Source organism: Oncorhynchus nerka, linkage group LG15, assembly GCF_034236695.1.
Source record: "Oncorhynchus nerka isolate Pitt River linkage group LG15, Oner_Uvic_2.0, whole genome shotgun sequence".
NCBI classification, from domain to species: Eukaryota; Metazoa; Chordata; class Actinopteri; order Salmoniformes; family Salmonidae; genus Oncorhynchus; species Oncorhynchus nerka.
In genome coordinates this window covers 7,273,350-7,292,391 of record NC_088410.1, presented here as the reverse complement: position 1 = coordinate 7,292,391, position 19,042 = coordinate 7,273,350, and positions in this window count along the sequence as shown.

The following is a 19,042-nucleotide window of genomic DNA, read 5'->3' as shown; positions in this document are numbered from 1 at the left end:
AGCACACCTGTGGCGTGATTGCCCGGCTCGTCACAGGTCATACGCGTCTGCAGCTGGGGGAGCGGGGGATGGGGGAGGAAAGAGAGGAGGCGTGCGGATTGTACGGATGGCACAGGGGAAAGGACGGAGAAGGACGAAGAAGGGAAGAATGAAGAGGCGAAAAGAAAGAGGAGAGAAGATGGACCGAAGGAAAAAGAAGGAGAGAAGAAAAAGAAGGCGGAAGAACGGGAAGGAGCAGAGAAGAGGGAGAAGGGGACAGTGGTGCGAGAAGGAGTGGAAGAGGGAACGGGACAGTGAGGGGACGGAGGGAGGTGTGGAGGTGGGAGGGGAGGGGGTGGGAGGGGGAGATGGGGGAAGGAGTGGGGGACAGCCTGCCAAGCTTCCTCGAGGACGAGACAAGGGAATTGGTGGGGGGTTAGCGGGGATGGGACGTTGTGTCTCCCCGCTACCTCCTACACCAAAGAAGAAGGGGAAGAAGAGGGGAAGTTTGGCAGGTAGTGAGAGGGAGGGGGTGTGGAGGGGGAGGGGGGCTAAGAGAGTGGCGGGGGAGGGGAGGGTAATTTGTCCTCCCTGTTTGCCTCAGCCCCTTGCATTTTAGTGGATGACTCCAGTGAGGGGTCGGTGGGCTGTTTGCTAGAAGGATCCCAACTCCTCTTTGAGGAGATGGGGTCCCCTACATGCAGCCCCGAGGCAAACAGGGAGGGGGGGATGGTGGGTGGGGAGGGAGGACCCAACACACTGCCTGGGTCATGGGTTGGGATGGAGGACGGGGGGGCGTCAGGAGTGGAGAGGACGTCCCCGCCGGTGGAGATGGACCAGGGGAGCATTGGGTGAGTCTCCTGTTTTTTCTTTGGTTTTTGGGGTTTTATTTGTTGTTAATAATTAAATGAATAGTTCTGTTTCTTTTTTTAGTCTAAATGTTAGGGGGATAAGGAATAATGTTAAAAGGAGGGCGGTTTTTTGTTATTTAGAGGGTGTGGGGTTTGATTTCTGTTTTTTACAGGAGGTTCACCTGAGGGATGGTGGGGATGTGTGTAGATTTAAGAGGGAGTGGGATAAGGGGGAATCTTTTTGGGGCATAGGAGGGGTGCACTCAACAGGAGTAGGGATTTTGTGTGGGCATAGAGAGGTTAAAATAGAGAACACTTTTGTAATAATGCAGGGTAGAGTTTTGGGGATAGATGTTAAGTTTAGAGAAGCTAGATATAGGTTAATTGGGGTGTATGGGCCACAGGTGGCGGCAGACAGGAGGGAGATGGTGGACTGTCTGGCGCCCCTGTGTGTTACAAACAGGCACTTGGTGATAGGAGGAGACTTTAATATAGATTTAGGGGTAGGCGGTGATAGCAGTGCAGGTGCCATCTCTGGGCTAATGGCTTGCCATGGTCTGGTTGATGGTGGCCTGCACACTACTCCGGCAATGGTCGGTCCTACATGGCGCAACTCCAGGGGGGTTGCGCGGAGGCTCGACTACATTTTTGTATCCAGGTCTTTGGGTCAGTTGTCTGGGCGGCTGTTGCCTGTTTTCTTCACGGATCACGACGGGGTGTTCCTGCAGGTGGGGTCGCCAGTCTGCCTCTTCGGTAGGGGGTACTGGAAGTTAGATCGGGATATACTGGAGGAGCAGGCTTTCGTTGACGCATTTTTTGTTTCTTTCGGAGGCTTGACGGCCTCCGGTCTATGTGCGAGGGGGTGTTAGAGTGGTGGGATTTAGTTAAGGGGAGGATAAGGGCTTTTATAATAGGATATTGTAGAAGGAAAAAAAGGGAGGAAAGGAGGGAGGTGGATCGTATCCAAAGGTTAATTGAACTCGAGTACGAGGCAGGCAACCTCGGCGGGTCGATTGACTGGGAGAGATTCGCAGCCCTAAAGGCGCAGCTCAGGGAGCTGCAGGAGCAGAAGGCTCGAGCTTTCCTGGAGCGTGCGCATAGTGGCTTTCTAGAACATAATGAGACTTGTTCCGCGATGTTCTTTAAGTCGGTTAGGGCCAGGCAGAGTAGGAAGGTAATGCATGGAGTTAGGGAAGAAAATGGTAGTATAGTAAGTAAACCAGAGGAAATGGTCAGGGTGACAACTGATCATTTCCAAGGTTTATTTAAGGAAAGGGAAATAGATGTAGAGCAGGGAAATGTGTTTTTAGAACACTTGTCCCGGCGGTTGCCAGAGGACATTAGAGACGTGATGGAGGCCCAGATCTCACTAGAAGAGGTTGAGAGCGCTCTTAGGAGGATGGGAAAAGGGAAGGTGCCTGGGATGGATGGGCTGCCGGCTGAGTTTTACCTCAAGTTTTGGGGTATACTTGGACCAGTGGTTCTCGAAGTCTTGAAGGCCATCCTTGAGACGGGGGTCCCGGGGGATCAATGGCTGTTGGTGTGCTGTCACTTCTTTATAAGAAGGGGGAAGCAACTGACCTTGGCAACTGGCGGCCATTGACCATGCTGTGCGTAGATTACAAGATTCTTGCAAAGGTTTTAGCAGACCGGTTGCGCACAGCCCTTCCCTACGTCGTCCACGAGGATCAGACGTGCGGGGTAGAGGGCCGCTCTATAAGATGGAACCTACAGTTGATCAGGGATTCCATCGCTTGGGTCGAAGATAGAGGGCTGCCTTTAATGGTAGCAGCGCTAGATCAGGCGAAAGCTTTTGATCGCGTGAATAGATCTTTTCTATTCAGGGTGTTAGGTAGATTAGGATTTGGGGAGAAGTTTATAGGATGGATCCGTACTTTATATGTCGGAGCGGGGTGTCGAGTTAGTGTAAATAGTCACTTAGGTGACGTTTTTGACCTCTCGTCTGGGGTCAGGCAGGGATGCCCACTCTCGGCTCTCCTCTTCATACTGTACATGGAGCCTCTGGGGGCTGCCATTAGGGCAGACACAGGGGTGGAAGGCTTGTTGATCCCTGGAAGTGGTGGGCTGCGTGTTAAGATGACGCAGTACGCCGACGACACTTCCTTGCTGTTGTGCAAGGACTCGTGCCTGACAAGGTCCCTTGCCATCTTTGGGGATTTTACCCGAGCGTCGGGAGCAGTTCTGAACCATGCAAAGTCTTCCGTCAAGTTTTTCGGAAGATGGCGCGGTAGAACGGATGTGCCTGGGGGGTTATCTCTCTGTGTAGGGGCCCAGAGGATTCTCGGGGTTCATTTTGAGACCTCCGGCTCAGCGACGCTAAACTGGAACATGCGTATCGCAGTGGTACAGAGGAAGCTAGCAATGTGGAAGGCTAGGTATTTGTCTTTTATGGGCAAAGTCCTGGTCCTAAAGGTGGATGTGTTGCCGTCTCTTTTGTATTTGGCATACATCTACCCATTGCCGGCTTGTCTGAGGAGGCCTCTAGTGAGGCTTGTGTTTCAGTTTATGTGGAGTGGCAGGTGCGAGTGGGTCGCCAGGGCACGCATGATCTGTCCCATCGGGGAGGGAGGTAGGGGGGTACCACATTTCCCCCTCAAGCTGGACTCAATTTTTGTTTCTTTCTTGTTAGCGGAGCTTGCTCAGCCAGTGATACACCCGTCCGGTTACCTCCTGCGGGTGTTCTTCTCGTACCAGGCGAGAAGCGTAATGGTGTGGTCTAACGCGGGTCCTCGGGCGGAACAGCTGCCGTGGCACTTTGGCCATGCGGCCAAGTGGCTGCGTGCGCACCCCGAGGTTGAAGTTGCCCGAGTAGGTTTAGACCACAGGCACCTGTACGAGGAGGTCAGGCAGGCAGGGAGTCCTGCGCCTGTAGCGGGCATCTCGTCAGTGGTCTGGGAGGGAGTGCAGGCGCGGGGCCTGGACAACGGGCTCAAGGACCTGAATTGGTTGAGCCTTCATAAGCGCTTGCCGGTACGTTCCATCTTGTACCGGTATAGTTTGGTGCAATCCCCCACCTGTCCAAGATCCTCTTGTGGCAGGGAGGAGACTGTGCGCCATGTCTTTTGGGACTGTGCCTTTGCCGGACTAGTCTGGGCTAGGGCACGGGTGATGCTAGGTGTGGTTAGGAGTGATTTTGTTTTGACATGGGCTAGGCTAGAGAGAGGCGTAGGGAGAGCAAAGGGAACGGATAGGGACAGGTTTCTGCTCTGGCTTCTCATGAGTCTCTTTAAAAAGGGACTGTGGGAAGCCAGGAAGAATTTTGTCAAGACAGGGAGAGATTGGGGGGTGGAAGGGATAGTGAGAAGGGTGGAAGGTGATTTGAGGGGGAGGATGAAGAGGGAGGAGAGGAAGTGGGGGAAGCATGCGGCACGGGAGAGGTGGAAAGGGGGTTTAGGGCTGGGAGTGTTAGAGTGAGTTTGGTAAGGGGATAGATTAGGGAAGGGGAGATAGGGAAAGGGTTAGGTATTGGTTAGGTATGACGGGGAGGGACGATGTTCCCCTGAGGTTTGTTTTTGTTTGGTGTTTGGTGATTTGGTTTTGTAAATAAAAGTAAGTAATTAAGAATGAATGATAGATATGATTTTGTAAAGTGTGAATGGTATTGATTGTAAATAAATTATTTTAACCACCACTTTTTGGTTTGCGTCCTGTCTTTAAGTTTGGTGTGGGTTTTTCTTTTGTTTCCCTCTTCTTGGGCAGATTTAGTGGGTCTCATGGTGGGTGTCTTATGTCCCAGTTGTTGTTACTAGTCAACTTTCAGTGGACACCCCTGTGTCTTTCAAAACCCCTCCTAAAAAACAAGTTTATATTTTGGGTTGGATGTTGCATCCAATTAATATTTTAATCAATGGAATTTCCTTAATGTTCATTAGTCTTTCAGTTGTTATTATTCTGTTTTTTATATTATATTTATATATTTTTTATATTTGTGTACTGAATATTTTTGTTTATTTTCATTGTTTTTTCCTGTGAATCCATTGTGTTGCATCCATGTCTGAAATGTGCTGTATAAATAAAGCTTGATTTGATTTCAACAAATTAACCCAATGACTGACCAATCATCAGACTCCTGGTCCCTCTTAGTATGAAAATTAGACAAATGGATCAATCCCACTTTTCCAGCCTGCTGAAGGCGTGCTGGAGAGGTAAACACCACCCCCGGCTCTACCAGGGGCTTGAGATGGTCTCCCACAGCTCTGCTTATGTCACCTGGCACCTAAATGTGATTTCTGTCATCCGATCGCTCCATTAGGTTCAGATCTAACAGGATGGGCCTTTGATGCAGTCAAGCCACCAAATATGCATAAGCAATATAAAGAGATGTGGGGAAAAGTAAATTCTACATAAATTACCTTCATAATATCAAAGAACAAATGTTTGTGTCTGAGGAGAAATTGACTTTCATACAGCCAAAAGAGGTGAGAAATTACACCAATATCAGTGGACAATTTGTACTAATGTAAATAAACATGGATGATGGAACATATTACCTTTTGCTTACGTGATGAACCATTAAGGGGACATAAATATTTACCATCTTTGACCTCTCACCTCTCTGGCTGTAGAAGTGTTCTTCCTAACCAGTCCCTCAACAGCTCTCTGACTGAGCTCCACCCTCACTGGGTCTTCAGAGGAGAGGAAGGCTGAGGAGGGATGGAAGGATGAATGGATCAGTCAGTCAATAAAGTGTAGAGCTGCTGTCTGACAAAATCACTATTTTAGTAGTTCATTAAAGGAAATAAGGCTTTATGACTGCTGAATACCAACTATTAATCACTTAGATCATGTATTTTCAGGTAGAGATAGATCCTTGGGAAGTCACTAGCCCGTTGAAGTTGACATTTACAATGGTTAAGGTAGGGTTTAGGGTAGGGATGTCCCAAGGATCCCAGATAGCATTGACCATTGTGCATTCTTCTGTCTCTTTTACATAGCAGGTGATGGGTTCTGACTTCTGAACTTGAAAAAATGAAATATCCGTATAATGTGAAATTGAATGAAACAATAATGTATGTTGATGCTAATATGATGTACAATATTCCATGATGTTTCTATATGATAATAATAGCCTAATATATTTAATATGCCATACACTATTTTTTTAACAGTTTCACTAATTAATTTTAATTAACTTTTATTAGTTCACCGTTTCATTGTATTGGAGCAGCAGCAGCTGACTTTCAACATCAGTTCACCGTCTCACCTCATACTGTATTGGAGCAGCAGCAGCTGACTGCCCAGTTCAACATCAGTTCACCGTCTCACCTCTTACTGACTGCCCAGTTCAACATCAGTTCACCGTCTCACCTCTTACTGTATTGGAGCAGCAGCCGCTGACTGCCCAGTTCAACATCAGTTCACCGTCTCACCTCATACTGTATTGGAGCAGCAGCCGCTGACTGCCCAGTTCAACATCAGTTCACCGTCTCACCTCATACTGTATTGGAGCAGCAGCCTGCCCAGTTCAACATCAGTTCACTGTCTCCAGTTCAACTGACTCAGTTCAACGTTGATGCTAATCATCATGTTTTGAATCTGAGAGTAAATAGATCCGATTACAACTCCAAAAATGAAGGGTTCAACTGGAGTTGTTCTCGGATCCCCTAAGAACCGTAGGGTTCTTGGTCAATGAAAAACAGCCCCAAAAGGTTCTTCAAAGAACTTGTTAGAAGGTGGGTTCATCGAGGAACCTCCGTTGTTGCTGGACTTTTTCCGGGAACTTCGCAATTACAACTGAAAACGATGGTGACAAGTTTGGATGCGACAACAAGTTAAAAAGGTTAAGTTGGGTTGATGTTTGGCTCTGAATATGTCTAGAAATAATAATTACAATAATATAACATACTAATAATGAATAACGAAGACAATGATGGTTTTCTGTGAATATCTTCCGTAACGTTACTATAGTTAATTACCGTAAATATTAGAAAGCCGGGTTTGACCGTCGGCGTTGTATGAGCTACAGTACAGTACCGTTATCTAGCTAGATAACGTTATGTCCTAACTAGGCACAACAAGGTTTGGATTATTTCCCTCAACTATATTTGTTCCCATATATTGTATATCGTTTCCATAAAGCCAACATGGCTTTACACTCATTAACGTAAGTTTCCAATCTAGAGCAGTTCTCAGTTTTGTGATAATGAACTAGCAAACGTTAACTAACTAAGTAAGGACGGTGACCTGTCCAGACGAGATGTACAACGAACTGAATCGTCAATGGAGGTCTTTCTCTTTATATAGCCTGCTACAGCCAGCAATACTATTAACTCACAAGGGGGCATAACGTTACATGGACAATACTATCCCATTTTGGAAACGTTACATGGACAATACTATCCCATTTTGGAAACGTTACATGGACAATACTATCCCATTTTGGAAACGTTACATGGACAATACTATCCCATTTTGGAAACGTTACATGTACAATACTATCCCATTTTGGAAACGTTACATGTCAGAATTATCTTAATGTCCATTTTCAGGAATGGATAATCAAGTCAAATATAGACAAAAAGATTCAATGACTTTAGCAGAGGTAGAGAGGCGAGGCAGGGGTGAGGACATCATCCTGCTATTTTGACAGTCCCTGAAGGAAAATACAGAAGAGGGATTTGCTCTTATTCCTTCCCTTTCTCTAATGTATTTTGTAATAAAATTAGCAAGTGTAGTAAGATCAATGCTTTACTAGGACTGGAGACCACAGCAGCGATTCTGCTCTTGCCCTACCTCTTCAAAGAGGACCCGAGTGGCCTTTATGTCCGTGACATGGTATGCTTATGCACCATTCATCTGTTTCTTCATAAACATAGGTGTGCATGCTTATATAAAACTACAGCTGAACATTTGTTATGGTCTTTGTTAATTGTATGTGTATTAATCTTTTCTTACTTTTGTTGACACAGATTTCACCGCTCTTCACTCCTTTACTGCACATCGGCGGAAATCCATTTCACCATGAGAGTGAAATCCCGCTGGCCTTTGATGGGGAGAACATCCACGCCCTCGAGGACGTCTCCATGGGACTTGGGGCTCTGCTTGGGCTGTATTTTTTATTTTCCCTTAAATTTCCCAAAAATGTCAGAAAAACACTTATGTTATTAAGTTACTGTGTTCTGGGGATAGGAGAAGTTGGGTGAAGTTACCAGGGCCGGTCATAAAGATGGCAAACTTCCTAACATAACTAGGTGAATATGATATACACACTAAAGGTGAAAAATCTGTATTTAGCATCAAGTCTACAATGTTGTTAGTTTACCTATGATTCATTTTTAATGTATGTTGTTTTTATGTTATTTTTATTGTACATCATCATTTGTAAAAAACAAATGTTGGGTAAATTGTTTTGTAAATATTAATTCACATTTGTTGTGCCACTAAATAAACAATTAATTATTTAAGTCAATATTGTCAATATTATTATAATATGTTTTTATAATGGAGGGAAGGTGGACAGGGAGTTAAAAAATGAACCCCAAAGGTTTTTTGAGGAACCATGATAAATAACTGTTTTAGCTTTTTGTATGAAAGTTATTTTCTCAACTGCGATACCAACTCCAGTCAGCAGATGGCGATGTGCGTCTTTAAGGTGATTCTGCCACTGGGACGTATAATCTAGTGGATGGGACGCTCCTTCAACATCAACAGTTAGTCAGACACTTTGGTTCACTCAAACTTGATGGAAAAAAGGTTTATTCAATAAATCTGGGCTTCCGGGTTGGAGCGAGCGGTCGCATCTGCACTCGGTCCGCAGGTAGTATTACATTTCATTACATTTCATTATACATTTCATTATAGTACAACGGTTTGATTTGTCTAATCTTAGCAATTTCTTCTTAGCTAGCTACATAGCCGTCTTTCTATCATAGATAATTGCGTAATTATCGTATTTTGTCGTCCTAATGCAGTCTACACTGCCCTGCAGCTAGCCAGCTAGCTAACGTCCACCGTTAGCTAGTCCACCGTCTACCGATTAGCAGCACAACTATTACACTCAACTGAACGACTTGATTAGTGTAGTGTTAGCTAGCTACATAGTTGTCTTTGCTGTCTTCGTATCCAAGATAATTGTGTAGTTTTAGAGTGATTATCTTAATTTACCGAGGCTAGCTAGCCAGCTATTTGTCGTCCTTAACGTAGGAGACACTCCTAGCTAGCCAACAGCTAGCCAACGTCTACCGAACAGAACTTCCGCACTCAACAATCCGGTCGCATTTCGCTTCGCTCCACAGGTAGTATCACATTTTTCATTTCATTTCATTACAGTACAACGGCTTGATTTGTTTGATCGTAGCTAGCTACATAGCTAGCTACGTAGCCGTCTGTGTATCAAAGATAATTGTGTAGTCTTGAGCGATTTCCTAGGTTAGCTAGCCAGCTATTGTCGTTCTTTTAACGCAACGTAACGTAATCAACACTGCTAGCTAGCCCCGAATAGCAGCACAGTAGCACAGTAGGAACTATTACACTCAACGGAACGACTTGATTAGTGTAGTGTCAACAACGCAGACACTGCCAGCTAGCCTACATAGTCAACAACGCAGCCTCTGCCAGCTAGCCTACTTCAGCAGTACTGTATCATTTTAATCATTTTAGTCAATAAGATTCTTGCTACGTAAGCTTAACTTTCCGAACACTCGAGACGTGTAGTCCACTTGTCATTCCAATCCCCTTTGCATTAGCGTAGCCTCTTGTGTAGCCTGTCAACTATGTGTCTGTCTATCCCTGTTCTCTCCTCTCTGCACAGACCATACAAACGCTCCACACCGCGTGGCCGCGGCCACCCTAATCTGGTGGTCCCAGCGTGCACGACCCACGTGGAGTTCCAGGTCTCCGGTAGCCTCTGGAACTGCCGATCTGCGACCAACAAGGCAGAGTTCATCTCAGCCTATGCCTCCCTCCAGTCCCTCGACTTCTTGGCACTGACGGAAACATGGATCACCACAGACAACACTGCTACTCCTACTGCTCTCTCTTCGTCTGCCCACGTGTTCTCGCACACCCCGAGAGCTTCTGGTCAGCGGGGTGGTGGCACCGGGATCCTCATCTCTCCCAAGTGGTCATTCTCTCTTTCTCCCCTTACCCATCTGTCTATCGCCTCCTTTGAATTCCATGCTGTCACAGTTACCAGCCCTTTCAAGCTTAACATCCTTATCATTTATCGCCCTCCAGGTTCCCTCGGAGAGTTCATCAATGAGCTTGATGCCTTGATAAGCTCCTTTCCTGAGGACGGCTCACCTCTCACAGTTCTGGGCGACTTTAACCTCCCCACGTCTACCTTTGACTCATTCCTCTCTGCCTCCTTCTTTCCACTCCTCTCCTCTTTTGACCTCACCCTCTCACCTTCCCCCCTACTCACAAGGCAGGAAATACGCTCGACCTCATCTTTACTAGATGCTGTTCTTCCACTAACCTCATTGCAACTCCCCTCCAAGTCTCCGACCACTACCTTGTATCCTTTTCCCTCTCGCTCTCATCCAACACCTCCCACACTGCCCCTACTCGGATGGTATCGCGCCGTCCCAACCTTCGCTCTCTCTCCCCCCGCTACTCTCTCCTCTTCCATCCTATCATCTCTTCCCTCTGCTCAAACCTTCTCCAACCTATCTCCTGATTCTGCCTCCTCAACCCTCCTCTCCTCCCTTTCTGCATCCTTTGACTCTCTATGTCCCCTATCCTCCAGGCCGGCTCGGTCCTCCCCTCCCGCTCCGTGGCTCGACGACTCATTGCGAGCTCACAGAACAGGGCTCCGGGCAGCCGAGCGGAAATGGAGGAAAACTCGCCTCCTGCGGACCTGACATCCTTTCACTCCCTCCTCTCTACATTTTCCTCTTCTCTCTCTGCTGCTAAAGCCACTTTCTACCACTCTAAATTCCAAGCATCTGCCTCTAACCCTAGGAAGCTCTTTGCAACCTTCTCCTCCCTCCTGAATCCTCCTCCCCCCCTCCTCCCTCTCTGCAGATGACTTCGTCAACCATTTTGAAAAGAAGGTCGACGACATCCGATCCTCGTTTGCTAAGTCAAACGACACCGCTGGTTCTGCTCACACTGCCCTACCCTGTGCTCTGACCTCTTTCTCCCCTCTCTCTCCAGATGAAATCTTGCGTCTTGTGACGGCCGGCCGCCCAACAACCTGCCCGCTTGACCCTATCCCCTCCTCTCTTCTCCAGACCATTTCCGGTGACCTTCTCCCTTACCTCACCTCGCTCATCAACTCATCCCTGACCGCTGGCTACGTCCCTTCCGTCTTCAAGAGAGCGAGAGTTGCACCCCTTCTGAAAAAACCTACACTCGATCACTCCGATGTCAACAACTACAGACCAGTATCCCTTCTTTCTTTTCTCTCCAAAACTCTTGAACGTGCCGTCCTTGGCCAGCTCTCCCGCTATCTCTCTCAGAATGACCTTCTTGATCCAAATCAGTCAGGTTTCAAGACTAGTCATTCAACTGAGACTGCTCTTCTCTGTATCACGGAGGCGCTCCGCACTGCTAAAGCTAACTCTCTCTCCTCTGCTCTCATCCTTCTAGACCTATCGGCTGCCTTCGATACTGTGAACCATCAGATCCTCCTCTCCACCCTCTCCGAGTTGGGCATCTCCGGCGCGGCCCATGCTTGGATTGCGTCCTACCTGACAGGTCGCTCCTACCAGGTGGCGTGGCGAGAATCTGTCTCCTCACCACGCGCTCTCACCACTGGTGTCCCCCAGGGCTCTGTTCTAGGCCCTCTCCTATTCTCGCTATACACCAAGTCACTTGGCTCGGTCATAACCTCACATGGTCTCTCCTATCATTGCTATGCAGACGACACACAATTAATCTTCTCCTTTCCCCTTCTGACGACCAGGTGGCGAATCGCATCTCTGCATGTCTGGCAGACATATCAGTGTGGATGACGGATCATCACCTCAAGCTGAACCTCGGCAAGACAGAGCTGCTCTTCCTCCCGGGGAAGGACTGCCCGTTCCATGATCTCGCCATCACGGTTGACAACTCCATTGTGTCCTCGTCCCAGAGCGCTAAGAACCTTGGCGTGATCCTGGACAACACCCTGTCGTTCTCAAATAACATCAAGGCGGTGGCCCGTTCCTGTAGGTTCATGCTCTACAACATCCGCAGAGTACGACCCTGCCTCACACAGGAAGCGGCGCAGGTCCTAATCCAGGCACTTGTCATCTCCCGTCTGGATTACTGCAACTCGCTGTTGGCTGGGCTCCCTGCCTGTGCCATTAAACCCCTACAACTCATCCAGAACGCCGCAGCCCGTCTGGTGTTCAACCTTCCCAAGTTCTCTCACGTCACCCCGCTCCTCCGCTCTCTCCACTGGCTTCCAGTTGAAGCTCGCATCCGCTACAAGACCATGGTGCTTGCCTACGGAGCTGTGAGGGGAACGGCACCTCAGTACCTCCAGGCTCTGATCAGGCCCTACACCCAAACAAGGGCACTGCGTTCATCCACCTCTGGCCTGCTCGCCTCCCTACCACTGAGGAAGTACAGTTCCCGCTCAGCCCAGTCAAAACTGTTCGCTGCTCTGGCCCCCAATGGTGGAACAAACTCCCTCACGACGCCAGGACAGCGGAGTCAATCACCACCTTCCGGAGACACCTGAAACCCCACCTCTTTAAGGAATACCTAGGATAGGATAAAGTAATCCTTCTCACCCCCCTTAAAAGATTTAGATGCACTATTGTAAAGTGGCTGTTCCACTGGATGTCATAAGGTGAAAGCACCAATTTGTAAGTCGCTCTGGATAAGAGCGTCTGCTAAATGACTTAAATGTAAAATGTAAATGTAACTCCTCTCATACTGGTAAGACCCCCACAGGCCTTAAGGGCAGTTTTATTTCAAATGTAGTACCCGGACTGAGAAAATCCAACAAGCGTTTTATAGTTCCATCCTTAGGGTAACTTACCGTAAGTGGACACACTCCCATCAGTTTCTGAGACAACTGCCCAGACTTTGCAGACTGTTTAATAATGCTTAAACCTCATCTTTATCAAATGATCCATTAAAGATACCAACTTAAAACCGAGGTTTGTCTACATATGGGTTGTTTAAATTGTATCTAATTATATTCCCAGTTTTACTTTATCAAATCTCTAGTAATCATTAAACACACATACAATTCATCATATGTTCATATATTCACAGAATCCATTTAAAAATAAATTCTTAGGTCACAAAAACCATTACATTTGCTTTTTCAAGGACTCCAAAGCTAAGAAGCAGCTCTCCAAACATACTCCCAGCAGACTAAAAAAATAACCTTTTGTTTCCCAGACAATGACCATAGGATCCTCAACTGTTCTCTAACCTTCCAGAGACCACGGCAAAATCAAGCCTCCCAGGAACTATAGACCTTCTGCTGCTTTCTAAAATATCATCCCGCTTATTATCCAAATGTCAATAATCTGAGTAAGCATATTTCTATATGTTACTATCCAAACGTCAGATTTAGACTCATTTCCACATTCACACAACTCTCATATCAGTCACACAATGCTATTCCCAAACATACCTAATCAATTAGTTTTTCAACAATATTTTTACCTGCAGGAATATTTTCACATTTCTATCTCATGGTTCGTTCCTAGGATAATGCAACTCATACATTTATACTCAGATCCTGACTCGGCCCTGTTTACGCCTCCAAGGTGCCCCCGTCACATAGGAATTCACACTCAGAGCCTACGAGGATTTTCTAAAAACTCTCACCTTTAAAAAAAACCTAGGTGTATAGAATCTGCTCGCTGCCTCTCAGGTCTAAGGTGGATCCATCTGCTCCGTTCCTGAAGTGTGGTCTCCATGAGATTCCAAGTTTGAGGGATCCCTCGAGGACCATTTACCCAGGTCGTCAGGAGCGGGTCACCAAGTCAAGATTCACATTGCCAAATGTGGTTGTTAATTTCTTTAATATCAAATGAGAAACAAACTTATCACACAAGTCAGATTTATTCTTTTAAACTAAATCTTTATTCACTTATTAACCTGTCACTAGAGGCCTCCTCAGACAAGCCGGCAATGGGTAGATGTATGCCAAATACAAAAGAGACGGCAACACATCCACCTTTAGGACCAAGACTTTGCCCATAAAAGACAAATACCTAGCCTTCCACATTGCTAGCTTCCTCTGTACCACTGCGATACGCATGTTCCAGTTTAGCGTCGCTGAGCCGGAGGTCTCAAAATGAACCCCGAGAATCCTCTGGGCTCCTACACAGAGAGATAACCCCCCAGGCACATCCGTTCTACCGCACCATCTTCCGAAAAACTTGACGGAAGACTTTGCATGGTTCAGAACTGCTCCCGACGCTCGGGTGAAATCCCCAAAGATGGCAAGGGACCTTGTCAGGCACGAGTCCTTGCACAACAGCAAGGAAGTGTCGTCGGCGTACTGCGTCATCTTAACACGCAGCCCACCACTTCCAGGGATCAACAAGCCTTCCACCCCTGTGTCTGCCCTAATGGCAGCCCCCAGAGGCTCCATGTACAGTATGAAGAGGAGAGCCGAGAGTGGGCATCCCTGCCTGACCCCAGACGAGAGGTCAAAAACGTCACCTAAGTGACTATTTACACTAACTCGACACCCCGCTCCGACATATAAAGTACGGATCCATCCTATAAACTTCTCCCAAATCCTAATCTACCTAACACCCTGAATAGAAAAGATCTATTCACGCGATCAAAAGCTTTCGCCTGATCTAGCGCTGCTACCATTAAAGGCAGCCCTCTATCTTCAACCCAAGCGATGGAATCCCTGATCAACTGTAGGTTCCATCTTATAGAGCGGCCCTCTACCCCGCACGTCTGATCCTCGTGGACGACGTAGGGAAGGGCTGTGCGCAACCGGTCTGCTAAAACCTTTGCAAGAATCTTGTAATCTACGCACAGCATGGTCAATGGCCGCCAGTTGCCAAGGTCAGTTGCTTCCCCCTTCTTATAAAGAAGTGACAGCACACCAACAGCCATTGATCCCCCGGGACCCCGTCTCAAGGATGGCCTTCAAGACTTCGAGAACCACTGGTCCAAGTATACCCCAAAACTTGAGGTAAAACTCAGCCGGCAGCCCATCCATCCCAGGCACCTTCCCTTTTCCCATCCTCCTAAGAGCGCTCTCAACCTCTTCTAGTGAGATCTGGGCCTCCATCACGTCTCTAATGTCCTCTGGCAACCGCCGGGACAAGTGTTCTAAAACACATTTCCCTGCTCTACATCTATTTCCCTTTCCTTAAATAAACCTTGGAAATGATCAGTTGTCACCCTGACCATTTCCTCTGGTTTACTTACTATACTACCATTTTCTTCCCTAACTCCATGCATTACCTTCCTACTCTGCCTGGCCCTAACCGACTTAAAGAACATCGCGGAACAAGTCTCATTATGTTCTAGAAAGCCACTATGCGCACGCTCCAGGAAAGCTCGAGCCTTCTGCTCCTGCAGCTCCCTGAGCTGCGCCTTTAGGGCTGCGAATCTCTCCCAGTCAATCGACCCGCCGAGGTTGCCTGCCTCGTACTCGAGTTCAATTAACCTTTGGATACGATCCACCTCCCTCCTTTCCTCCCTTTTTTTCCTTCTACAATATCCTATTATAAAAGCCCTTATCCTCCCCTTAACTAAATCCCACCACTCTAACACCCCCTCGCACATAGACCGGAGGCCGTCAAGCCTCCGAAAGAAACAAAAAATGCGTCAACGAAAGCCTGCTCCTCCAGTATATCCCGATCTAACTTCCAGTACCCCCTACCGAAGAGGCAGACTGGCGACCCCACCTGCAGGAACACCCCGTCGTGATCCGTGAAGAAAACAGGCAACAGCCGCCCAGACAACTGACCCAAAGACCTGGATACAAAAATGTAGTCGAGCCTCCGCGCAACCCCCTGGAGTTGCGCCATGTAGGACCGACCATTGCCGGAGTAGTGTGCAGGCCACCATCAACCAGACCATGGCAAGCCATTAGCCCAGAGATGGCACCTGCACTGCTATCACCGCCTACCCCTAAATCTATATTAAAGTCTCCTCCTATCACCAAGTGCCTGTTTGTAACACACAGGGGCGCCAGACAGTCCACCATCTCCCTCCTGTCTGCCGCCACCTGTGGCCCATACACCCCAATTAACCTATATCTAGCTTCTCTAAACTTAACATCTATCCCCAAAACTCTACCCTGCATTATTACAAAAGTGTTCTCTATTTTAACCTCTCTATGCCCACACAAAATCCCTACTCCTGTTGAGTGCACCCCTCCTATGCCCCAAAAAGATTCCCCCTTATCCCACTCCCTCTTAAATCTACACACATCCCCACCATCCCTCAGGTGAACCTCCTGTAAAAAACAGAAATCAAACCCCACACCCTCTAAATAACAAAAAATCCGCCCTCCTTTTAACATTATTCCTTATCCCCTAACATTTAGACTAAAAAAGAAACAGAACTATTCATTTAATTATTAACAACAAATAAAACCCCAAAAACCAAAGAAAAAAACAGGAGACTCACCCAATGCTCCCCTGGTCCATCTCCACCGGCGGGGACGTCCTCTCCACTCCTGACGCCCCCCGTCCTCCATCCCAACCCATGACCCAGGCAGTGTGTTGGGTCCTCCCTCCCCACCCACCATCCCCCTCCCTGTTTGCCTCGGGGCTGCATGTAGGGGACCCCATCTCCTCAAAGAGGAGTTGGGATCCTTCTAGCAAACAGCCCACCGACCCCTCACTGGAGTCATCCACTAAAATGCAAGGGGCTGAGGCAAACAGGGAGGACAAATTACCCTCCCCCTCCCCCGCCACTCTCTTAGCCCCCTCCCCCTCCACACCCCCTCCCTCTCACTACCTGCCAAACTTCCCCTCTTCTTCCCCTTCTTCTTTGGTGTAGGAGGTAGCGGGGAGACACAACGTCCCATCCCCGCTAACCCCCACCAATTCCCTTGTCTCGTCCTCGAGGAAGCTTGGCAGGCTGTCCCCCCACTCCTTCCCCCATCTCCCCCTCCCACCCCCTCCCCTCCCACCTCCACACCTCCCTCCGTCCCCGTCACTGTCACCGTTCCCTCTTCCACTCCTTCTCGCACCACTGTCCCCTTCTCCCTCTTCTCTGCTCCTTCCCGTTCTTCCGCCTTCTTTTTCTTCTCTCCTTCTTTTTCCTTCGGTCCATCTTCTCTCCTCTTTCTTTTCGCCTCTTCATTCTTCCCTTCTTCGTCCTTCTCCGTCCTTTCCCCTGTGCCATCCGTACAATCCGCATGCGTCCTCTCTTTCCTCCCCCATCCCCCGCTCCCCCAGCTGCAGACGCGTATGACCTGTGACGAGCCGGGCAATCACGCCACAGGTGTGCTCTTGAGCCACACCCGTGGCAAGCCTTGGGCTCGTCACACTCCCTGGCCTCGTGCTCTTCCGACCCACAAAACCGACATTTCTTGTTACTGCACGAGGCCAGGGTATGGCCGTAGGCCATACAACGCCTGCAGAACGGGGGCTGACGTGCATAGTATAGGGTTCCCCTGTCAGCCCCCAGGAGAACATTGCCGGAGGATGGAGGTAGCCATCCACACTCTTCGGGACTCCCTGAGTAACGCCTGGAAGCCTCTCTTCCCATTCCAGAAACCCAGGGAGTCCCTGAGGTACCTCGCTGAGGAGACATTGTCCATGTACCTCCCCAGAAAGGCCCTCACTTCTTCGTCCTTCACGTGCGGATTGTACATGGTTACGGTGACCACCCTGAAGTTGTTTCTTGCCAGGCTGGTCACCGTGTAATGACACAGGGGACCTTCTTCTTTCCCTTCCATCACCGTCTTCATAATCTCATTGTGTTTTTCTTCCAAATATAGGGTTACATCAAACCCCTTCTCCATTGGGTTCCCCTGAAGGCATAGAACATCTTTAACCTTCAATTTTAGGTGCCCCATTAGGATGTTCCTCCCGAAGGTTTCTCTCCCCCAAGGCTCCATCTCTTTTCCCCGCCAAGAAAAGCGCACCGTGTTGGCCAGTCCAATCCCCGGAACCGACGGTCCATATGTACTTTGCGCCATCTCCTCACGGAATGGCGCACCCGTCCCACCACCTCAAACTTAGAAACAGGAAGCAAAAAAAACAGGAATAAACAGCAAGCCAAAAAGGTGGTTAAAATAATTTATTTACAATCAATACCATTCACACTTTACAAAATCATATCTCTCATTCATTCTTAATTACTTACTTATATTTACAAAACCAAATCACCAAACACCAAACAAAAACAAACCTCAGGGGAGCATCGTCCCTCCCCGTCATACCTAACCAATACCTAACCCTTTCCCTATCTCCCCTTCCCTAATCTATCCCCTTACCAAACTCACTCTAACACTCCCAGCCCTAAACCCCCTTCCACCTCTCCCGTGCCGCATGCTTCCCCCACTTCCTCTCCTCCCTCTTCATCCTCCCCCTCAAATCACCTTCCACCCTTCTCACTATCCCTTCCACCCCCCAATCTCTCCCTGTCTTGACAAAATTCTTCCTGGCTTCCCACAGTCCCTTTTTAAAGAGACTCATGAGAAGCCAGAGCAGAAACCTGTCCCTATCCGTTCCCTTTGCTCTCCCTACGCCTCTCTCTAGCCTAGCCCATGTCAAAACAAAATCACTCCTAACCACACCTAGCATCACCCGTGCCCTAGCCCAGACTAGTCCGGCAAAGGCACAGTCCCAAAAGACATGGCGCACAGTCTCCTCCCTGCCACAAGAGGATCTTGGACAGGTGGGGGATTGCACCAAACTATACCGGTACAAGATGGAACGTACCGGCAAGCGCTTATGAAGGCTCAACCAATTCAGGTCCTTGAGCCCGTTGTCCAGGCCCCGCGCCTGCACTCCCTCCCAGACCACTGACGAGATGCCCGCTACAGGCGCAGGACTCCCTGCCTGCCTGACCTCCTCGTACAGGTGCCTGTGGTCTAAACCTACTCGGGCAACTTCAACCTCGGGGTGCGCACGCAGCCACTTGGCCGCATGGCCAAAGTGCCACGGCAGCTGTTCCGCCCGAGGACCCGCGTTAGACCACACCATTACGCTTCTCGCCTGGTACGAGAAGAACACCCGCAGGAGGTAACCGGACGGTGTATCACTGGCTGAGCAAGCTCCGCTAACAAGAAAGAAACAAAAATTGAGTCCAGCTTGAGGGGGAAATGTGGTACCCCCCTACCTCCCTCCCCGATGGGACAGATCATGCGT